The sequence below is a fragment of the Myotis yumanensis genome, unplaced genomic scaffold (genome assembly GCF_028538775.1).
Source record: "Myotis yumanensis isolate MYYU_CA2020_CCGP unplaced genomic scaffold, mMyoYum1.0.hap1 SCAF_11, whole genome shotgun sequence".
Lineage (NCBI taxonomy): Eukaryota > Metazoa > Chordata > Mammalia > Chiroptera > Vespertilionidae > Myotis > Myotis yumanensis.
In genome coordinates, this window is record NW_027223762.1 from 11,390,107 (window position 1) to 11,409,407 (window position 19,301).

A 19,301-nucleotide genomic window follows, 5' to 3' on the forward strand; every position below is an offset into this window, starting at 1 on the left:
TCATGTATTAAGTCTAGTAGCTTTTTGATGGAGTCTCTAGGGTTTTGTATGTATAATATCATGTCATCTGCAAATAAGGACAGTTTTACTTCCTCTTTTCCAATTTGGATGCCTTTTATTTCTTCTTCTTGCCTAATTGCAATGGCTAATACTTCCAGTACTATGTTGAACAGGAGTGGTGAGAGTGGGCATCCCTGTCTTGTTCCTGTTCTTAGGGGAAATGGTGTTAGTTTTTGTCCATTGAGTATGATGTTGGCTGTGGGCCTGTCATATATGGCTTTTATTATGTTGAGGTATGATCCTTCTATTCCCACCTTTCTGAGAGTTTTTATCAAAAATGGGTGTTGCATACATGTATATTTTATGTGTTAACATTAAGTTCTTCGTTTGTACACCGCAAACCGCTGAAATGTAAACGAGAGCCCAGTGGAGGAGGGAGCAGATAAAACCTTGCCCTTCTCTTGTAACTGAAAGCACTTTAAGAGATTTCCAGACAAAAGGGAAATGCCACCCGGAGAGTTTTAGATTTTGTGTCTGGTGAAAATGATTAGAGAGGGCAGACTAGTCAACTGATCAGAGACCAACTGAAGGGAAGGACCAAGTTCTATTTAATACATTTTAACTTTTAGGAAAATTTTCTGGTTGGACCTCAAGTCATATTTATGCAGGCACTCAGATAAAGCTTATATACCTGTTAATATATTTAAAGTTCTTGGCAAAGCGTTAATTAGAAGATTATCATCTTCCTCCAGTTTTCTTCAAATTGTACTAAGCAGGATACCAGTGCAACCAACACATGCCCCATGCCCTTCGTGTGCATTTCCTCGTGTAGTTGTCACAACAAGGTTAAAAGAATGTGTTATGATCCCCACATTCTGTGGGGGAGCTAAAGCTTAGATGGATGAGCTAATTCTCCAAGGTCAAGTATCCAGAAAGTAGCACAAAAGATTCCAGCCTGTAGCCTTTGTTTCCCAGGAGAGAGCCTAGATTATAAATAAATCTAAAATCAACTACTGGGGACATTCACAACCTCAGGTTTGGGTGCAATTTTCATCAATGTTCCAAGTCGACAGAGGACTTCGAGGCAGCTCTTCTCTGACCAAAGGAGGTGGGTCCAAGAAAGAAGAGAGGCAAGAGTCCAAACGAGGCCCACTAAATGTTGCAGAAAACGTTTACTGCCACTAGAGGGCTCCCTCCCCCTGGGCAAGAAGTGCAGCATGGACCTGACGAAGCTGCTGTGAGGCGCGGAACTGGGCTCCACTCTGCCTCCCCAAGCTGCCCGGAGGACTCCATAGGTCAGTGCCCCAACCTGGAGAAGTGCGGGAAAGGACGAGTTATGCCCCAAGTTTTCACAGCCACACCCCAGGCTCCCCTTCAAGTTGGGGTTTGCCGAGCCTGGACCAGGGGTCCTGTGGGGTGGGCTCATTTGGGGGCTCCCTGCCTAAGCTCATGATTGGGGTGAGGGCAGTAAGCCTTCCTCCCAGGAGATGTGGAAACTCAGTGGAGGTCATCCAGAAGTGCGTCCCCCAAGTGCAGCCTGGCCTGCTCCAGGCTGTAAAGGACTCCAGGATAGAGAGGGCAGGGGCTGTCATCCCCACCGCAAAGGACCGCGAGGCAAGTGACCCAGGGCACCTCACCTCGGCGGGGTCTGCGGGCCAGCGCCCGGGTAGATTTTGCTGGAAGGGGAGGGGACACCCTCCAGAGTAACGAGACATGGTTTGTTTGAAAATATCCCGCCGAGGGACCCACCTCTCGGGGCTGAGCAGCCGCAGCCAGGAACTCCCTCACCTCCACCCCCCACACACACACCCCACCCCCACCCCACCCCTCGGGCCGCAGGGTAGGGGCTTCGGCTGGGAACGGGAAGAACAGGAACGCGGGATGGAGTTGGAAGCAAGGACTCAGTGCTGCACTTTAACACCATCTCAATGGCAGTGCTTTTGGAGTGACATTCAGTCAAAAGAAGCAAATTACTAAACTGTATGTAAGCTATTAGTACAAATACGTAAAACAACAGACGGTAAGGGCTTGAGGGGATCAGGAGATGGTACGAAGGCGTAATGATCCTCTTTTTTTAGATTTGCTGTTTTTGCTAAATTATGTGCACCTGTAAAGCGTGAAGATACAAGGTGGAGCAGATGTAAATGGTTATCAAACATGTCCAGGGGCTCCGCCGTCCCCCGAATAAGGGGTATCGGAAATAGGGCGGCGGCTGGACCCGAGGGCTCTGCATGGAGAAGCCCTAGCTGAGCGCCAACAGGAGTGAACTCGGGTTCGAGCCACAACAGAGGGGATGTGAGGACGTAGGTGGCCCGGAGTGGCCGTCCACTTTGTGCGGGAGGACGTTTCCCCATAATGACAGCCCCTGCCCTCCCTATCCTGGAATCCCGCCGAGTGTCCACTTCGAAGGCGTCGGTCTGGGTCTGGGTCTGGGTCTGGGTCTGGGTCTGGGCAGGAACGGGGAGGCTTTAGCCCGGCCTGCAGCGAAGGGCAGGGCCTGCAGCCGCGGGGGAGAGGCGGCCGGGCATTGTTTCAGCCCCTCGGGTGGGGTCCTGCAGGGGGAGGGGAGGCGGTCTGCCCTCGGGACCGCCTCGTCCTCCCAGGGGACCAGTGCATCAGCTCGTCTGAGAGCCCGAGCTTTGTGAACAGTCGGGAGTCACCATGGAAACCCCAAGGAGCGCGGCGCAGGTCACGAGGGGAATTGGCAGCGGATGCCGAGCCTCGCCCTCTGCCCCGTCTCGGACCCGGGTCCTGCAGCAGGGCCTGTCGGGAGTTGTAGTCCCAAGGCGGCGGCCGTGTGCGTCGCAGAAGATGCCGGGCACCGCCTGTCCCCGCCTCCCCCTAACCTGCTAGACTCGAGCGAGGTGGGGGGGCGCTGGGGCGGAGCCGTGGGATCCGTGATTGGCCGAGGTCGCCGCCAGCCCCCACCCACACCCCCTCCCCCGCTCCCGGCTTGGGGACTCCAGCGCCCGGCGCGCCACGGCAGCTCTTCAGCGAGCGCGCGTGGAGCCGCCGCCGCCCCGGCGAGACCTGCGAGAGCCTGGCGATCGCACGGACCCCTGCAGTCGCAGCATCCTGGAAGAGTGGGTGATGGCGGGGCGGGCGGTGGGCTCCTTCTCCCCGGCCTGGGGCGTCCATCTCGCGACCTCTGTTTCTCCGAGAGGCTCACAAAAGGGCGGGGATTGCTGTGCGCCCAGGGGCCCGGCTGCAGGGAACGTGGAGGAGAGGATGAGTTGGGGCGGTGGGCGGCTAGCGAGGCTAAACGGAGGCCCGAATCCGGTCCTTTTTGTACGACCGCAGAACGCCGTGCGGTGCCTGGTTCACACAGTAGGCGTTTAATGTGTGCTCGTGGGATTGCAAAGAATAGGAGTGAAGAGGCGGCGTGGTTGAAAGGGCTTCACCCCTAGGACCCAGTAGGCGCCCAGCCTCGCTGGTCCAGGCGCCGTGAAAGGCTGGGAGGCTGGGTGGGGGCTCCTTCGGCTGCGGGCGGGTCCTGCCCGAGTCCTGCCCCAGCCCCCGCCCATACACACACACCCTCCGTCCTCCCCGCCTTCGAGATGGGGTTTGCCTAGCCTGGACTGGACCCGGCAGCCTTTTCCACGCGTCTGGCTAACGGGGCGGACGCCTAAGGACCGCTCGCCTGCCGCCTCCGAGGCACCTGCCTGCACCACAAAGGCCGCCGCCTCGGCCTCTGCCTCCGCCGGGCCGGGGAGGGCGCTGAGCCGGATCCCTGCGTTTGCGCCCTGGGCGGGAGCCCTGCCCGCAGCACTGAGCTCGGGGGCGAGGGGCCGCGACGCCCCCGGCCTGGGTAGGGGCAGGAGGCCGCGCTGGAGAGAAACTGCGATGAGGAGGGGCGGAGGCGAGGCCACTGTTTGAGCCAAGATGGGGAGATGGGGAAGCTGGGTGGGGACAGGTGCCTGGTCTGGGAGGAGGGAGAAGTGGAGAGCAGGGTTTGAGGTAGAAAGACAAGGGGGCGGAGGGCGGGGGGGAGGAGGGAGGGAGGGAGGGAGCTTGATGCCTGTGGCCCCAGGCGAGGCTGGGGCTGATGAAGAATGAGGCCGCGAGGGGCGATGCTGGAGGGCGGAGACCGTCTAGGTTTCTGGGTTGACGCGAGGGAGGAGGAGGCTCGTGGGTACGGGAAAGGGAGGTCTCTGGGGAAGGGAGGGGCCGGCAGCTAGGAGGCGGGCCTGCGGCCTGAGGACCCTGGCTCTCGGCACAGGGGCTGGAGGTCCAGGTGGTGGGCTGGGCGTGGCGCTACAGGCGCGGATCTGGACCCGGACTGCTCGGTCCCCGCAAGCAGCTTTGTCTCCCGGCCGCGGGGTCTGTGATCGCCCGCAGCGCCGCGGGCACACCCTTTTCTCGGTGGAGCTGAAAGGCTGGGTCCGGGGGCAGATGCTGCCAGGGAGGCGGAGTGGGAGCCGTCTCCCGCCGGGGAGACCAGGAGAACAATAGCCGGCCCTGGTCTCCGCCCGACGACGAATCCGCGCCCCCAGAACTCGTGCGCAGTTTTCTGGGGCAGAAAATGCTCCCGGGCCCATCTCAGGGCACGTGTTGGGGCACCGAGCCCCGCCGTTCGTCTGGGTGGGAGCCGCGCGTGGCGGGGCAGCCGGACAGCCGCCGCTCCTGGCTTTGCTGCCTTCGGGCTGCGGCACCATCGCCTGCCCCGCGCTGCTGCCCGACCGCGGAGACGCCTCGGTGTGGAGCGGGCTCCCCGAGCATCTGGCTTTGTTTTCGGAGGCTGCTGTGTGTTCATAGAGGAGGCAGGCAGGGCTGGTGTGGATTGTGGTAAAATAGGGAGAAGCGGCCGTGGAGTTACGCGCCAAGGATGGGGCTCCTGGTCTGAGAGCCTGCAGCCAGGGCCCAGCGCGTCTCTCTGCCAGTGGCCACACCCAAGCCAGTATCTCACCATCCTTTGCAGATTTCGCCCATATTGTCTGCTGACCTCAGACAGGGACGGCTCTGGGGTAGGAGGTGGCTGCTTGCCCATGGGAAAGCAGACGAACAGCTCTGGAAACACAAAACAGGGATTCAGCAGAGCTTGCCATGCACTAAGCACCCTTTATGTCAGGCTGCAGCATCTTGGGTGAAACGACAGCTCAAAACCAGAATTTTGTTTTACAGGTTTTCTTTGATCATTGTTTAGCTGACATTAAGGGTGATTCGTTATCATAAGGTTTATAATTTCTGTCATTCATTAAAATAAAAAGAGCAAGGCAAAATCATTTTTATTCCACAGTGGAGGAAGCTTGGCTAAAAGACAGCACTGAAGGACTAAAAGGTGTGATTTATATTTGCCATTACGTTATCTGATGCATCTGTTGGCCTCTTAGCCTTGAAACCTCCAGATCTTCTTTCTTACCCAGTTGATGCAGATGGTGAGGGGCTGTGATAATGACGGTTGGCTCTTGCCCACATGTATGGCAGTTGGTAACGTGAAGGTCTCTTGCCTGGGTTGTACCAAGTGGCCATGGACAGCAGCAGTAGGCTCTATCTTGCTGGTTTAAAAGGATGGTGCTTCGCCCCAGCCTGTGTGGCTCAGTTGGTTGAGCGTTGCCTCATGCAGGAGAGATCGCCAGTTCGATTCCTGGTCAGGGCAAATGCCCAAGTTGCAGGCTCAATCCCAAGTGGGGGGCTTGCAGGAGACAGCCAACAGATGTTTCTCCCTCTCATCAATATTTCTCTCTTTCTCTCCCTCTCCCTTCCTCTCACTCCAAAATGAATGGAAGCATATTTTAAAAAAATAAAAGGATGGTGCTTTGAAAAAATGGCTCTCAGAATTTTCGAAACTACTGAACGTACTAGCTGGAATATTGCTCATTGTATGTTTTTAACTAAATGAGCAGGTCTGCCTATATCCAGAGTTCATGGAAACCAGGTATCCCAATATAAGAAAATTAGAAATCTGACACTGAAGGTTTTTCTTGTGGAAAAATGCCAATGGGAAATGTGTTTTCATGTCATTACCCAAGAGCAAAAGTTTTAGGAGGGGATGTTTCCTTGTTTTATTTTTTATTTTTTTGAAAGAATTTTATGGATTTGTTTAGGAGCGTAATCCTGTCCTGGCCGGGTAGCTCAGTTGGTTAGAGCATCTTACCGATACGCCAAGGTTTTGGGTTCGATCCTGGGTCAGGGCGCATACAAGAATCAACCAATGAATGCACAAATAAATGGAACAACAAATTGATATTTCTCTCCCCGCCCCCCTTCCTCTCCTCTCTCTAAAAAAAAAAAAGTTTGTCTTTAATTTTTTTTATCGATTTCAGAGAGGAAGGGAGAGGGAGAGAGAGATAAAAACATCAATGATGAGAGAGAATCATTAATCAACTGCCTCCTGCATGCCCCCTACTGGGGATTGAGCCCACAACCTGGGCGTGTGCCCTTGACCGGAATCGAACCTGGGACCCTTCAGTCCACAGGCTGATGGTCTATCCACTGAGCATAACACGCGAGGGCAAGAGTTGTTTGTTTGTTTGTTTGTCTGTTTGTTTGTTTTAAGTGTAATCCTATTAAGACACTGTGTGAACATCTATCTTTTTTTCATGGTGGGGAGTCCATAGATGAGGAATGCCCAGTATGACCAGCCCATTGCTACAGGGAAGATGGAGAGAAAAGCATCGTTCCCCTCCCACCTCCTGTGACAATGCCTAGGAGACCGCGCCCAGAGGGGAGAGGCAGGTGGCCCTAGAAAGGACTTTATGTCCCCAGAATTCTGGGGTGCCATTCCTAATCCCATCTCCAAGAGCCTGGAGACCTTGGCAAGGTAGATAGAAGGTGCTCATGGGGCATGGCCTGGCCATTTTCAGCATAACCTCTCCAGGAGGCAGATGGAACCAGAGGAGTTTCCATATTCTCAGTGCACTGCGTGTTTTCGCCTCTAGAAACAGTTCCACAGCAAGGCAACTTTACACCACTGGTGACAATTGGGTTAGGGGGCTTGGTGTAAGCTTCATCTGTGGTTCCCCCTCTTCTCTCTGTCCTCTCTCTGCCATGGACATCTGAGAGTTTCCCCCCAATAGCTGCTCCGACCCAGGGTTCAGCCTGATCCTGCATTAGCGCCAGGAACTGTAGGCCAATGGCCATCACAACTGTGGACAAATCTCAGGGAAATTAGGATTTAGATACATATTGAGAGCCAGAGAAGTCGGTGTTATTAGAAAAGAGTGTCCAAGACCCAATCTATCTTTCTGGTGTAAAAATTAACTAAATTCGGATAGAATCTCATCCTGTGTGTACGTTTTTGTTTTCTGTACTTTAAAAAAATATTTCAGAGTAGTCGTCTAAGGCTAGGTCACCGGATCCTGTAGGAGAACAATAATACAGAACACCCTTGCAATGTGAAAACCTGTGGGAAGAAGGTGGCTTCATGAAATCGAATGAGAATAATAAGTAGGAAGGTGTTTGATCTTATTGCACTGCGAGTAAATAAATGAGAAATCATCTCAAGATTGCTTTGTCTTAAATTTTTTATGTGAAGATCAAAGGTTTAAATATGGTATGAATGAATCTTTAATGAACTTTAATGTTTACATATAAAAGCAGATACAACATATACTTTACCAGAAGAAATTCATGGTGGAATATTGTTTATGATTTGTTCTATTTCCATTTTTAAAACTCGTTAATTTAAAATAAGTTGACTTAACCATCACATTCCCTGAGCCCCTCATGCCCTTCCATCAGTCACAGCTCAGTTTAGTGCTTGTGCCTGAGCCTGTGCCCGCTCCCACCAGGACCCCCTCCTCACCATCCAGGCTCAGAAGCAGTGTGTGCAGGAGGGAGGAGGGTCTGAGATGCCTCGGTGTGGGTCAAATGCCAACTTGGCCACATTCTGTTTGTCTATCCTTAGGTTAGGTTCCTTTCTCTCAGGGACTGTTTCTGGGTCCATACGTAGGGATTATATGAGTGAACATGTATAACCTCAAGGGCAGTGTCTGGCACTTAGTAAATGCTCAATGAATGTCAGTTATCACCATCAGCATCGTCTTCATACTCTTCCCCTGGAATGTGTGTTCACAAATACAACATTTGGATTTCCTAATCTTTCATGCCAAGGGGCCAGGCAGGCTGCTGTGGGTATCAACAGTAGGAACAGAGAGAATGACTAGGACCCCTTTCTGAAGCTCGTAAATAGTAGGAACAGCTCTGTGCTGAGTCTGAGCCGCTTTCAGCACAGCTGTTTATAGCAGCTGAGAGCTTGCAGAGGTAAGAATGTTCCAGAAGTGCTCTGACCCCAGCTTTGCCAAATTATCCCCATGTATAGGGTTGGCCCGGTGTCCCACCCTGCTCCCGCAGCTGTGGCTGGTGAGGCTCTGTTTGTTCATAGGCTGTTCTGTTCTTGGTGTGGGAAAAAGCGATCGCGTTTGGTTGGTGGCAAATATTTGATCTCAAGTTTTCCAGCTGAGAAGTACACTCGGCTCCACAGAATCACTTATTTAACAAACACTTTTAAAGTCCTTACTCTGTGCTAGGGGTTGTTGCGGTTCCCTTGAGTTCGGTGCTAGTATTATCCCCATTTTACAGATGAAGTAACAGAAATCACCCAGTGAGAGAAGTGGCAGAGCCAAGCTTCAAACCCAGGAGTCTGCTTAGAGTTGGTATAAGTTGGGGTTCCCCAGAGAAACCCAGCCAATCAGGATTGGCTTATGTGATGATGGGGGCTGGCAAGTCTGACATGTATAGGGCAGGCGGGGGTGATGCTGAGGTCTTAAGACAGAATTTCTTCTTCCCCAGGGAAACCTCAATTTTTCTCTTAAGGCCTTTCAACCGAGTGGATGAGGCCCAACCACATCATCAAGGAAGTCAACTGATTGTAGTTGTCAACCACATCCACAAAATACATTCACAGCAACACTTACAGATGAGTTTTGGATAACTGGGTACTATAGTTTAGCCAAGTGGATGCACAAAAACTAACCATCACAGGGCCCACACTTTTAAACACTCCCCCAGGCTAAGAACCTTACATATTGGGTCTAAGATTTACAATAAACTAAAGATAATTTAGTAACGGGCTATCCCTTTACAAAATGGTCCTCCTCACCTAGTTTCAACTAGAATTTGAACCTCCTCCTTCCTCCATGTAGCTTCTAGCACAAAATATTGCTCCAAGTAAGTGTGCAATTGGTAATATTGAAAGAATGAGCAACTGGATGACTTAGGTGATATTTTATAAGACTTCCCAGGCATTGAGACCTCTGGCTCCCCGTTTAAATTTAAAATCATTTTGCCCGAGGAATGTACAGGTTTTATGAACGACTAGATTTCCTTGAAAAATGGAGACTATCTGCATTTTGAATTGAGCACTGTGTCACTCCCCACACCCAACATCTGTCCATTTTCATTGGCTCATGGAAGATTTTGGGGGTCTGTCACCACCTCGACTCCTTGTGAATGTGTCTCCCACACTTGAGCAGTGCCCAGCACCCGGTCACACCATCGCTGTGTCATTCCAGTGTCCGTGTACAGACAGCTCCTTTGTTGATTTCAAGTCCGCCCTGGGTTCGCTCTGATTTCTCAGGCCTTGGGTCTTTATTCTGCCCGCTTTTGTCTGGTCCTGCCCTGCCCTTTGTCCTTCTGCAGAGCAGGATCCACCATTCATGGAGGAGCCGCCTCCTTTCTTCTTTTTACCACTCCAACCAGTTCTGTTGTTGCAGATCAATATGTTCATTCTCTTATAAAAATTCAAACACAGCCCCCGGCTGTCATTCAATGTCCTTTTGCTCCTGTTTCCAACACATGTGAAACTCGACTTTAATGCAGTTGCTTGGATTGGTTGTTTTAAATTTGCCATATTACTGCCGAAACCGGTTTGGCTCAGTGGATAGAGCGTCGGCTTGCGGACTGAAAGGTCCCAGGTTCGATTCCGGTCAAGGGCATGTACCTGGGTTGCGGGCACATCCCCAGTAGGAGGTGTGCAGGAGGCAGCTGATCGATGTTCCTCTCTCATCGATGTTTCTAACTCTCTATCTCTCTCCCTTCCTCTCTGTAGAAAATCAATAAAATATATTAAAAAAAAAATTGCCATATTACCAATATGTGGGCAATAGATACAAAAAATGGTGACTTTGTGGGGGGATAAGGGTGTATTTTAAAAATAAATTAAAAAAAAACTTTTAGTGAAGTATAACATATACAGAAAAGTATACAGAAATCATAAATGTATAGCTGAATAAATTTTCAAAAACTGAGATATCTATGTGATCAGCACCAGATCAAGAAACAGATTACCAGTATCCAACAGCTGGTAAACCCCCTCCCAGTCCTTACTCTTCCTCCATGGTCACTAACCACGCTCCTGACTTCATACAGTATAGATCAGCTTTGCCTGTTTTTCAACTTTTTACAAATGGAATTATAGAGTGGAGTACTCTTGCATACGTGGCTTTTTTTTTTTTTTTCTCAATGTTACATTTGTTGCACTTAATTCGGTCATTTTCATTGCTGTATAGCATTTCATTGTGTAAATGTGCCATGATTTCCTTATCCATTATGTTATTAATGGGTATTTGAGGAGTTTCCAGTTTGGCATGTCATCATGAATAGTGCTATTGTGAACATTCTGATACATGTCTTTTAGTGAACATATGTGTTTCCATTGGGGATGTACTTAGAAATGGAATTGCTGGGTCAGGGGTACGCATGTGTTGTGGTTTAGTAGACCATGCTAAATAGTAAGATTAATGGTGAATTAAAAAAAAAAAAAAGATATTCTGAGTATGCCATGCTGTGATGGAACTATTTTCAGAAACCCTAAAGGCTGGTAGAATATGTGGCTTGATCAGAGAGATTGGTTTCAAACTCTTATTCTTCAGCAAAAAGTAGAACTTTAAGCGCTGACTCCACGGTAGCTGAGATGAACATTTTTAAATGGTTGTGCTTCAGCCTTAGTCTTGCTATAGCAATTTCCTTACTCCTGTTTCTTAAGGAAGAGATGAGAATCAGATTATTGTTGCAACCTGGGTCTAAAGATTACTCCAGGGATGTTCTGTCAGCCTTGAACAAGATTAACAAGTGACTTTTATTCTGTTAACTATTTTGTATTTCTTATATTGGGTCAAATAGCAAATTTGAATTGTATAAGTTCTGTGGCCTAAAAGAAGTCCTGAAAAGTATCAGGTTGGAATCACAAAGTTCATGTTTCTTAATTGGGAATTCAAATGATAGCATATATTCCATTTTTTGGTGGCTTTCTAAAAAGAGGAAAAATGCACATGATTTTTACATCTGGGTTATAATGGAAAAGAGCTCTGTAGCTACTGACAAACAATACAGATGAGGCACAAAAATACGCACAATCAACTTCCGAGTGTGGATATAAGGCAAATCCATCCCATCTCCATGGCTTCATTGTTGGCCCAGGAGAGATGGTGATAATGAAGGCGGCCAGTGCAAACCAAGGGCAGGAATTGGGCCTGATTATGGGATGCGGGTAGTGAAACCCCTGCCACCAGAGGAGCATGACAAGGCCGTCATGAATTCCTCACGTGGCTGACTTGTCCTTCTGAGCCCATTTACTGCCCAAGTTGCTCCTGAGAAAGAGTTTTCTCCTGTCACCTGTCCTGCCATGCTTGGTATTGGTCCTCAAGCAAGCAGGTGAGTGACATCAGATGTACCAGTATCATTGCTTTAAAACCTAGATTTACTGCTTGAATTGTGAGTCCCCTAAGCACTTTTGTTATCTAGGACTTAATTCTACACTTTAAAATGTATAAATATGATCTGATATGTAATCGATTATAAACCACCTACAGACCGTTTTCCTAATACAGCTAATGCGATTTTTGCTTTTTTCATCAAATCCTTGTCCATATGCTTGCATAATTTTTACAGATCCACTTCCAGAAACAGCTCCAGGCTTTTGGCACCCCTCCTAAAATGCTTGTAATTTCCTGAGTGATTGGAGTGAACCGAGTGTCTTTTTCTTATTCATAATAAGCCCCTTTCAACCATACCTGAGTTTATGCTAATAAGGTGTCTCTCCAAGGATGGGAGCTGGTTGCCAAGGAAACCCACTTGGTGATTAGAGAGTTGAAACTTTTGGCCCCACTCCCTACCACCGGCCCCACCTCTGGGGAGAGGAAAGGCGCTGGAGATTGAATAAATCACTAGTGGCCAATGATTCGGTTGTGCCCATGTAATGGAACCTCCATAAACACCCTAAGGAGTTTGGGGAGCTTCTAGGTTGGTGAACATGTCCAGGTGCTGGGAGGGTGGTGCACCCCGAGAGGGTGTAGTCCCAGGTCCCCTCCCCAGACTGTGCCCTATGCATCCCTTCCATTTGGCTGTCCTTGAATGTTACCCAGTAATAGTAAGTAAAGTGTTCCCCTGAGCTTTGTGGGCTGTTCTAGCAAATTATCAAACTCAAGGCAGGAGCGTGGGAGCCTCTGATGTATGGTTGGTTGGTAGGAAGTAGAAGTGACAACCTGGGCACCTGCGGGGAGAGCGGTCCCGTGGGACAGAGCCTTTGGCTGGGAGGGTCTGCCCTAACTCCAGCCGGTAGTGAGTGGATAAACAGCTTTCCTCTGGACAGTGCCACAGGATGTCCAACCGTTCCCCTTCGACGGGGATTAGTTTGTCTCTAGTTTTTGTTGTTGTTGTTGTTTTGCCCGACCAACAGTGCTACAGTGGCCCTCTCTGTACATGTTTCTTATGTTCTTACGCTTTTATTTCTACGGATGGAGTCCTAGGAGTGGAGTTGCTGACTCAGCGATCTTTCTAAAATTTTAATAGAAGTCTTTTCAGGCTGTTTTCCCAAACCATGTAATTCACATTTCCACCAGCATCGCCCACCAATCACTCCCAACCTGCCAATCCAGGGTACCACCCTGGAATTTTTGCCATCCTGATGGATGTGAAGTGCTACTTCCTTGTGACTTTCATTTGCATTTCCTTGATTGCTGGAAAGGTTGAACATCTATTCAGATGTTGTAAGTCATTAGATTTGCTCTTCAGGGTATCACTTATGCTATTATGAGATAAATGTGTTTGTAATATTATAAGCTGCCTCATTCTGCCAATTCTCAGAAAAGCAATGGGACACAATGAACTGCAACAGAATCGTGCAGATTGGCAAGGGCTCGGACCAGAAAGGGTGGGGTCAGGGTTCAACTAGTCACAGACACTGGAGGAATTCATTCCACTGAGCAAAAGGACCCGTGACAGCAGAGACCACAGCTGGCAGGGGACCCAGGCAGGCATATGGCAGAAAACAGGCAGGTAGAGCTCAGCAGCAAGATTGTGGGCACAGGTGGTGCGAGGAGGCAGTTTATGTCAGGAGAGTGTGCCAATAGGGAAGGGGGCCTCAGACCCAGATGGACAGGCATTGACTCCCTGGAGAAGGTGATAGGCAACAACAAGGGAGGGTGTGCCAACCTACTGGAAATGAGATCGAGAGCAGGCCCTTCACCTGATGGGGCTTGGGCACAGGGAGTCAGGTACTGATGTGGAACCTGGAGTCCGACCCTCAGGAGCAGAGGAGTCGGAGCACAATAAGGGCTTGTCCAGCGTCAGGTGTCCTGACCTGGAGTCTCCGTGTGTTGGAATCTAGTCTTTAGACTTGCCTTCAGGGCTTGGTCTTTGGCCTGGGCTGGATGTAGGGAGGAGGCTACCAGGGGCTGGGAAGGAAGGGAATCTGGCCAGCCCTTCTGGGAAGTGGAAGGGAACTAATTGTATTTATTAAGATAATTAGGTGTCTGCCATCAGCTCCAGCCCCACCTCGCAAGAGCAGGTGGAGAGGAAATGCTGGCATCCAGCATGAATGAGAGGGGCAGGCATCAGACTCCCCATCACTCCCCTCTACTTGTTTTCAAGAGATGGAGGCTTATTCATCTCTTTTGTTGGCAGTTGTTCGGCAGGTGCTCCGCAGCCCAGCAAGGGCTCCACGGAAAGGCTCATTCCCTCTTTTTATTTAAGTAAATGAAGGTATCTCCATTTTTTCAGACTTAACTCTCAGAAAAAGCCTTTGAACCCTAAACCATCAATTGCTCCATCTCTCCAGCTATTCATTCAAGGAAAGCTGCAGCCAGATGGACGAGTTAAAGGCTGTTCTGCTCTTACTTTGCAGCCATTTGAGAAGATACCGTGTTGCCTGGGGCCCTGGTGAACAGAAGGGAGGAAGGGGGCCATCACTGTTGCGGTGCAGGCGGCCCTGTCACTTGCTCCCCTCGCTGAAGATGAGGTCCTTCGTGCTGGCTTGCTCCCAGGGTGGGGGTTGGAGGGTCTTCTACTAAGGTGGGGGACACAGGAAGAGGAGCCGGGTGGAGACAGAGGGTGGTGAGCTTAGTTTTCGATGTAATGAGTGTGAAGGGCCAGTGAGACATCAAAGGAGAGAGACCCAGTAGGCCATTAGATGTACAGATTGATGGAGGCGATGTTACCTCGCTAATGAACTGCCTGCCCTGGCACTGATTTTCTCTGAGTCTCCTCCGCGGCTGCTGCCCCCTTGGCCAGGGCTATTGTCGATTCCACAGCTGGTTTGTTAGAGAAATATTTTTACAGTAACACAGTATGGAGAGATTGAGTCTGGCTGTGATTCTTTTTGAGACAACGGCAGTTAATCGTTTAGTGAATAACCTTCCCGGTGTTTCATACCAAAAGCTCATGTATGTTTCAGCGAGTTTTCATAGATATATATGAACACGCGTAATGACAAAAGTGGGTACACAGGCCATGAGCCCTTTCTGTAACCGACGTCCTTCACGTCTGTGTCATGGCTAGCCTGCCATGTAATACTGAGCCGTCCACATAAACCTCTTCAGGGGCTGCACGGCCTTCAGCTACGTGGCTATGCCCTTGTTTATTTAAACAGTCCTCCTCTTGACAGGCCTTAAGCTTGTTCTCAAACGATTTGCTCTTATAAACAATGCAACCAAATACACACAACACATTTTTGTGCAATGGTCCGATTATTCCCTCAGGAGACGCTCTTCGATGTGAATGCACATTTCCAGTTGTCATCTAGCTTTTCCGATATCCTTCTGGGAAGGTGTACCAGCTCCCGCTCCTGCTAATAGTGCAATGGCCTTCATGCTTTCTCACTTGTTCCCTTTTCTCTGTGCCGTTTTGATAGGAGAAAAAAAACGTCATCTCCTTGTTTTCATTCCAGTTTCTGTAACCGTTAATAACGATGAACCTCTTTTCATTTGCTTCTTAGCTATTTATGCCCTCCCCACTGAACTCTTTGGGTTGCCTATTTGCATCCTATGCCTATTTTTCCTATTGAAATATTTATTTGTCTTTCTGTTAGGATTTATGCATGCTCTTGCATATTACAGATATTAATCCCCGGTTCTATGTTGCAAACACGTCCTACCCATTTTTACTTGTCTTTATTCAAAGCAGTTTGCGGTCTCTTTTGTTACACCACAGTTTTTCATTGTTATATAGTCATATCTAAATCCATCACATCTTTCGTGATGTCCAGCTTTGGATTATGCTAAGAAAAGCTTATCCCACCCAGCATTTATAAACATATCTTTCTATGTTGGGCTTTTTAAAAATATTTTATACTTTTTATTTTCCCCTAAAAGGCAAACCTAATGAGGTCGTTTCTCTGCTTGCCATGCCAGCAAGCCTTCCAGCCACACTCAGCAGCTAGCCCCCTCTCTCAGCACGCCTCCCCGGGCTTCCCACCCTCATACAACAAATGCACCAATGCTGACTGCGCGAGCGAGATCATGCCGGCTTCTGTCTAGAATGCCTCGTCGGGTTTCTCCCCGCCCCCTGGTGAACTCCTAATCAACCCTCAAGACTCATTCACCTCAAAGGCATGCCCTCTGAGAAGCAGTCCTCTGTCACCATCAGAGATCAGTGCTGCCGCTCCTCCTGGTACCCACACGGCCCTTCTCTCCACTCACATTGAAATCGTTGTCTCCGTATTTCTTTCCACCTCAAGCTTGTGAGTTCCTGGGGATTGGTGCAGCTTCTGGCACGTAGTATAGTGCCGTAGTGTAGGAGGTGCCAAGCCTGCCTCTGTGATCTATTTGCATCTTAGCAAGCTCACTATGCTGAAGTGTAGAGGCGTGGAGACCAGTTAGAAGTACCCAGGCAATAGGGATGTCGTCGTTCAGGTAGAGGGTAAGGGTCTGAATGGAGGCTTTGATAAGAAACAGATTTAGCAGGTAGAATGGCCAGTGCCTGAGTGTTTGGTTTGCAATGTCTCATAAATGTTCAACACACGAATAAGTCAAATGTTAGCCCATCGGCATGTCCAGATCTTCTGATTCTGATGTTATTTGGTGTTTGGAATTACCCCTGCTTCTGTGTCTTTCCATAAAGCTGTGTGACCTGGGGTAGTCATCGCTTCCATCCATCCAGGGGAAAGAGCACATCACCTCCAAGGGCACTGTGCGGTGGTTTCAATCGAATGCCGTGTGTTAAGAGCCTTCACGGCCCCTGGCACTCGGGAAGTGTTCTCCGGTCACCTCCTGACCTTGGGGTGTTGGGTCAGTTACCAGCTTCTGGCTGATCTAAAGGATGGATTCCTGGAGAGAGAAGCTGAAATCCGTTTTGTTACTGGGTTTCCACAGACCACAGGCGCCCTGACAGCTGGTCGCCATCTGTCCACACCAGTCTGTGCTCTGTCCCGTTTGCCCACGCCGCCATTCTTACGTCGTCCCCAGTCTCTCCTTCCCTCCGGAGAAGCTCCCGCATTCAGGCCTTTCCCAGCTCTGCCCCTGCCTTTCCTAGTCTGCGGCACCTTCTACTTAACCCACGACAACCGATGCCTGGGTGACCGCAGTCTCTGCTCCCCCGGCCGGCCGTCACCCTGGGCCAGGTAAAGCAGCAGGAAGACCGGCCCCCAAATCATGTCTCATCCCCCAGACATACTCAGCATCTCATGCTCTGGATTCTCCAGGCTGCCCTGGGCCCTCAGGCCTCACTCAGAAGCCTGCGCCTCTTTTTTTCTTTTTCTTTTTTTATTAAATAACTTTTATTTTTCCATTGATTTTTAGAGAGAGTGGAGGGGAGAGAGAAACATTGATTGGCTGCCTCAAGCCTGCAACTGAGGTACATGCCCTTGACCAGAATCGAACCCCGGACCCTTCAGTCCCTGGGCTAAGGCTCTCTCCACTGAGCCAAACCGGCTGGGACAGAAGCCTGCACCTCTTACCCTGTCCTCCTTGACTTCACACCCTGGCTCTCCAAGCCGCTTCCTCATCTGTCTAACCTCCGGCCCCAAGGCCATTTGTATATATAATTACTCGCTTGCCATCCCCAACCCACACTTGCTGTCTGCCTCTTGTCCTCCCAGAGAATGCCTGCTCTGTCCTCCTGCCCCAGGCTCTGCACCAAACACCCTCCCGACCAGCACAGAACCCTTGAGACACCTTCCTTCCCATCACCAATAGCCCGTAGCTGTGGCGGACGCACAGAGTGCTTTCACACCACTGTCTCATCCGATCAGCCCTCCTTCCCTCAACCAGCGTGTGCGGAGTCCCCTCTGAGGGCCGAGCCCCTGGAAGGCAGAAACAAGGCCTAGGCTCTGCTCTCGGGGTTCCCGTCGAATGGTGTGAATCCCAACCACAGTCTCCTCAGCCACAGCTCGGGACAACAATGGCTAATTACCTCCAAGGTTGTTGTACGATGGACATGACGTGTGGGAGCCAGAGACACAGAGTTCAGCAGCAAAGGTCTGCTGATGGTGCCCACGTTGCTGCTGAGAAGACGGGTGTGGGGCGGTTACGGATGTGCCCAGTCACACAGCTAGCGGGGCAAAGCCAAGTTTGGTGCTAGGGGCACTGGCCTACCCATCACCCACCCCATCTCCTCCTCAGAGTCCCCCTGCATCTTTGGTGTTCCCACCCACTCCCGGTCCCTGCTCTCTAAAACAAGCCTCTGAAATGCAGACACCAGCAGGCAAGTGGCATTGCCGCCCCATTGGAGGGCAGTAGGTCACCTTCACCCATCGTCCTTCTTAAGTCTCCTTTGAGTGCCCACTTGGCCCCTTGGCACAGTGCTTCCTGCGTGAGCCGGGCTGTCTCGCCTGAGTGAGTTTGTCTCTGGCAAGAGAATGATCTAGCCCGCAGTGGCTCACCGCCTTGCGCCCGTCTCTTCAAAACTGGGTTCCATGTTCTGTGTATTTCCACAAGCACTGATGCGATTGCTTCTCAGGCTCCAGGGATTTGGATTGGGGTAAAAATGCCTGTTTGTCTCGGTGATGGAGCTGAGTCGGTCGGGCCATGAGGAGACAGCTGGCAGAAGCAGGCACAGACGGGGGGTTGTCACTGATTGGGCAGAAGCGTCACTGTGTCAAGTCCGTGACGAGTAAAAGCATTACATTTGGGAGAGAGAGCTAGGAGCACATTTTAAGTATAAGAGGGACTACCCGGTACCTCTGCAGGCATCTGTCATCACAGAGGAAAAAGCCTGCGCCCTTCTGAAATCTGTTTCAGTCGAAATAAGGAAAAGACGGGTTTGTCCTGCAGCCCAGTCCTTTCAGGAAATCTTCCAGAAGGTGGCAGATGAAGGCAAGACTTCCTACGCAGAAGAGGGGCAAGCTCTCACCTTAATTCAATTTTTTTTCAAACAATATGAATGTATGTATGTGGCTTTAAATGACCATCTTCATTTTTCATTATAAAATCAATATAATCTGATATAGAAAGTTTGAAAAGTTAGAGGAGGGAATTACCTATGATCCCATAACACAAACCCTGTTGTTCCCATGAGTCTGTTTTTTGTGTCCATATTTTTACGTGGTTGTCATAATACTTGACATGTCCTTTTTGTTTGCTGGTATGCAGTTGTGTGTTTTTGTAATTTGGCCAGGCTGCCCCTGCCTTTTCTATCCTATGGTGCCTTCTAATGAACCCACTACCACCTCGCCTGGGTTACCTCACTCTCTGCTCTCCCCGCCTGCCTGGACCAGGCAAAGAAGCAGGAAGACCAGCCCCCGATTCATGTCTCATCCCCCATCTCTGGAGGCTCTAGAGCAGCGGTTCTCAACCTGTGGGTCGCGACCCCTTTGGCAGTCGAACGACCCTTTCACAGGGGTTGCCTAAGACCATCCTGCATATCAGATATTTACATGACGATTCATAACAGTAGCAACATTACAGTTATGAAGTAGCAACGAAAATAATTTTATGGTTGGGTCACAACATGAGGAACTGTATTTAAAGGGCCAGAAGGTTGAGAACCACTGCTCCAGAGAGACATGCAGAAAATATATATGTAGAGTTTAAAGCATAATTTAAAGCGAAAACCTGTGTAATCCCCCTCCCAGGTAGACTAGGTAGGGTAGATGCAGCTTTTAAACAGCGTCCCGCACAGGTACCCTCTCTAAACTCAGCCCCCCGCCT

The 19,301-nt window shown here is 49.9% G+C and overlaps 1 protein-coding gene across 2 annotated transcripts in view; it reads left to right on the plus strand.

Annotated features, from left to right (window-relative positions):
- Window positions 1–3,003: 3,003 nt before the first annotated feature.
- Window positions 3,004–19,301, plus strand: part of DPYSL5 (dihydropyrimidinase like 5) — a 57,580-nt gene continuing 41,282 nt past the window's right edge. The window contains exon 1 of one of the 2 annotated variants that reach the window (XM_070428855.1): window positions 3,004–3,083. The gene's annotated coding sequence lies outside the window, so the exon portion shown is untranslated. Of the gene's footprint in view, window positions 3,084–3,750; window positions 3,809–19,301 lie in introns of those variants that run through there. The other variant, XM_070428856.1, reaches the window with a different exon arrangement.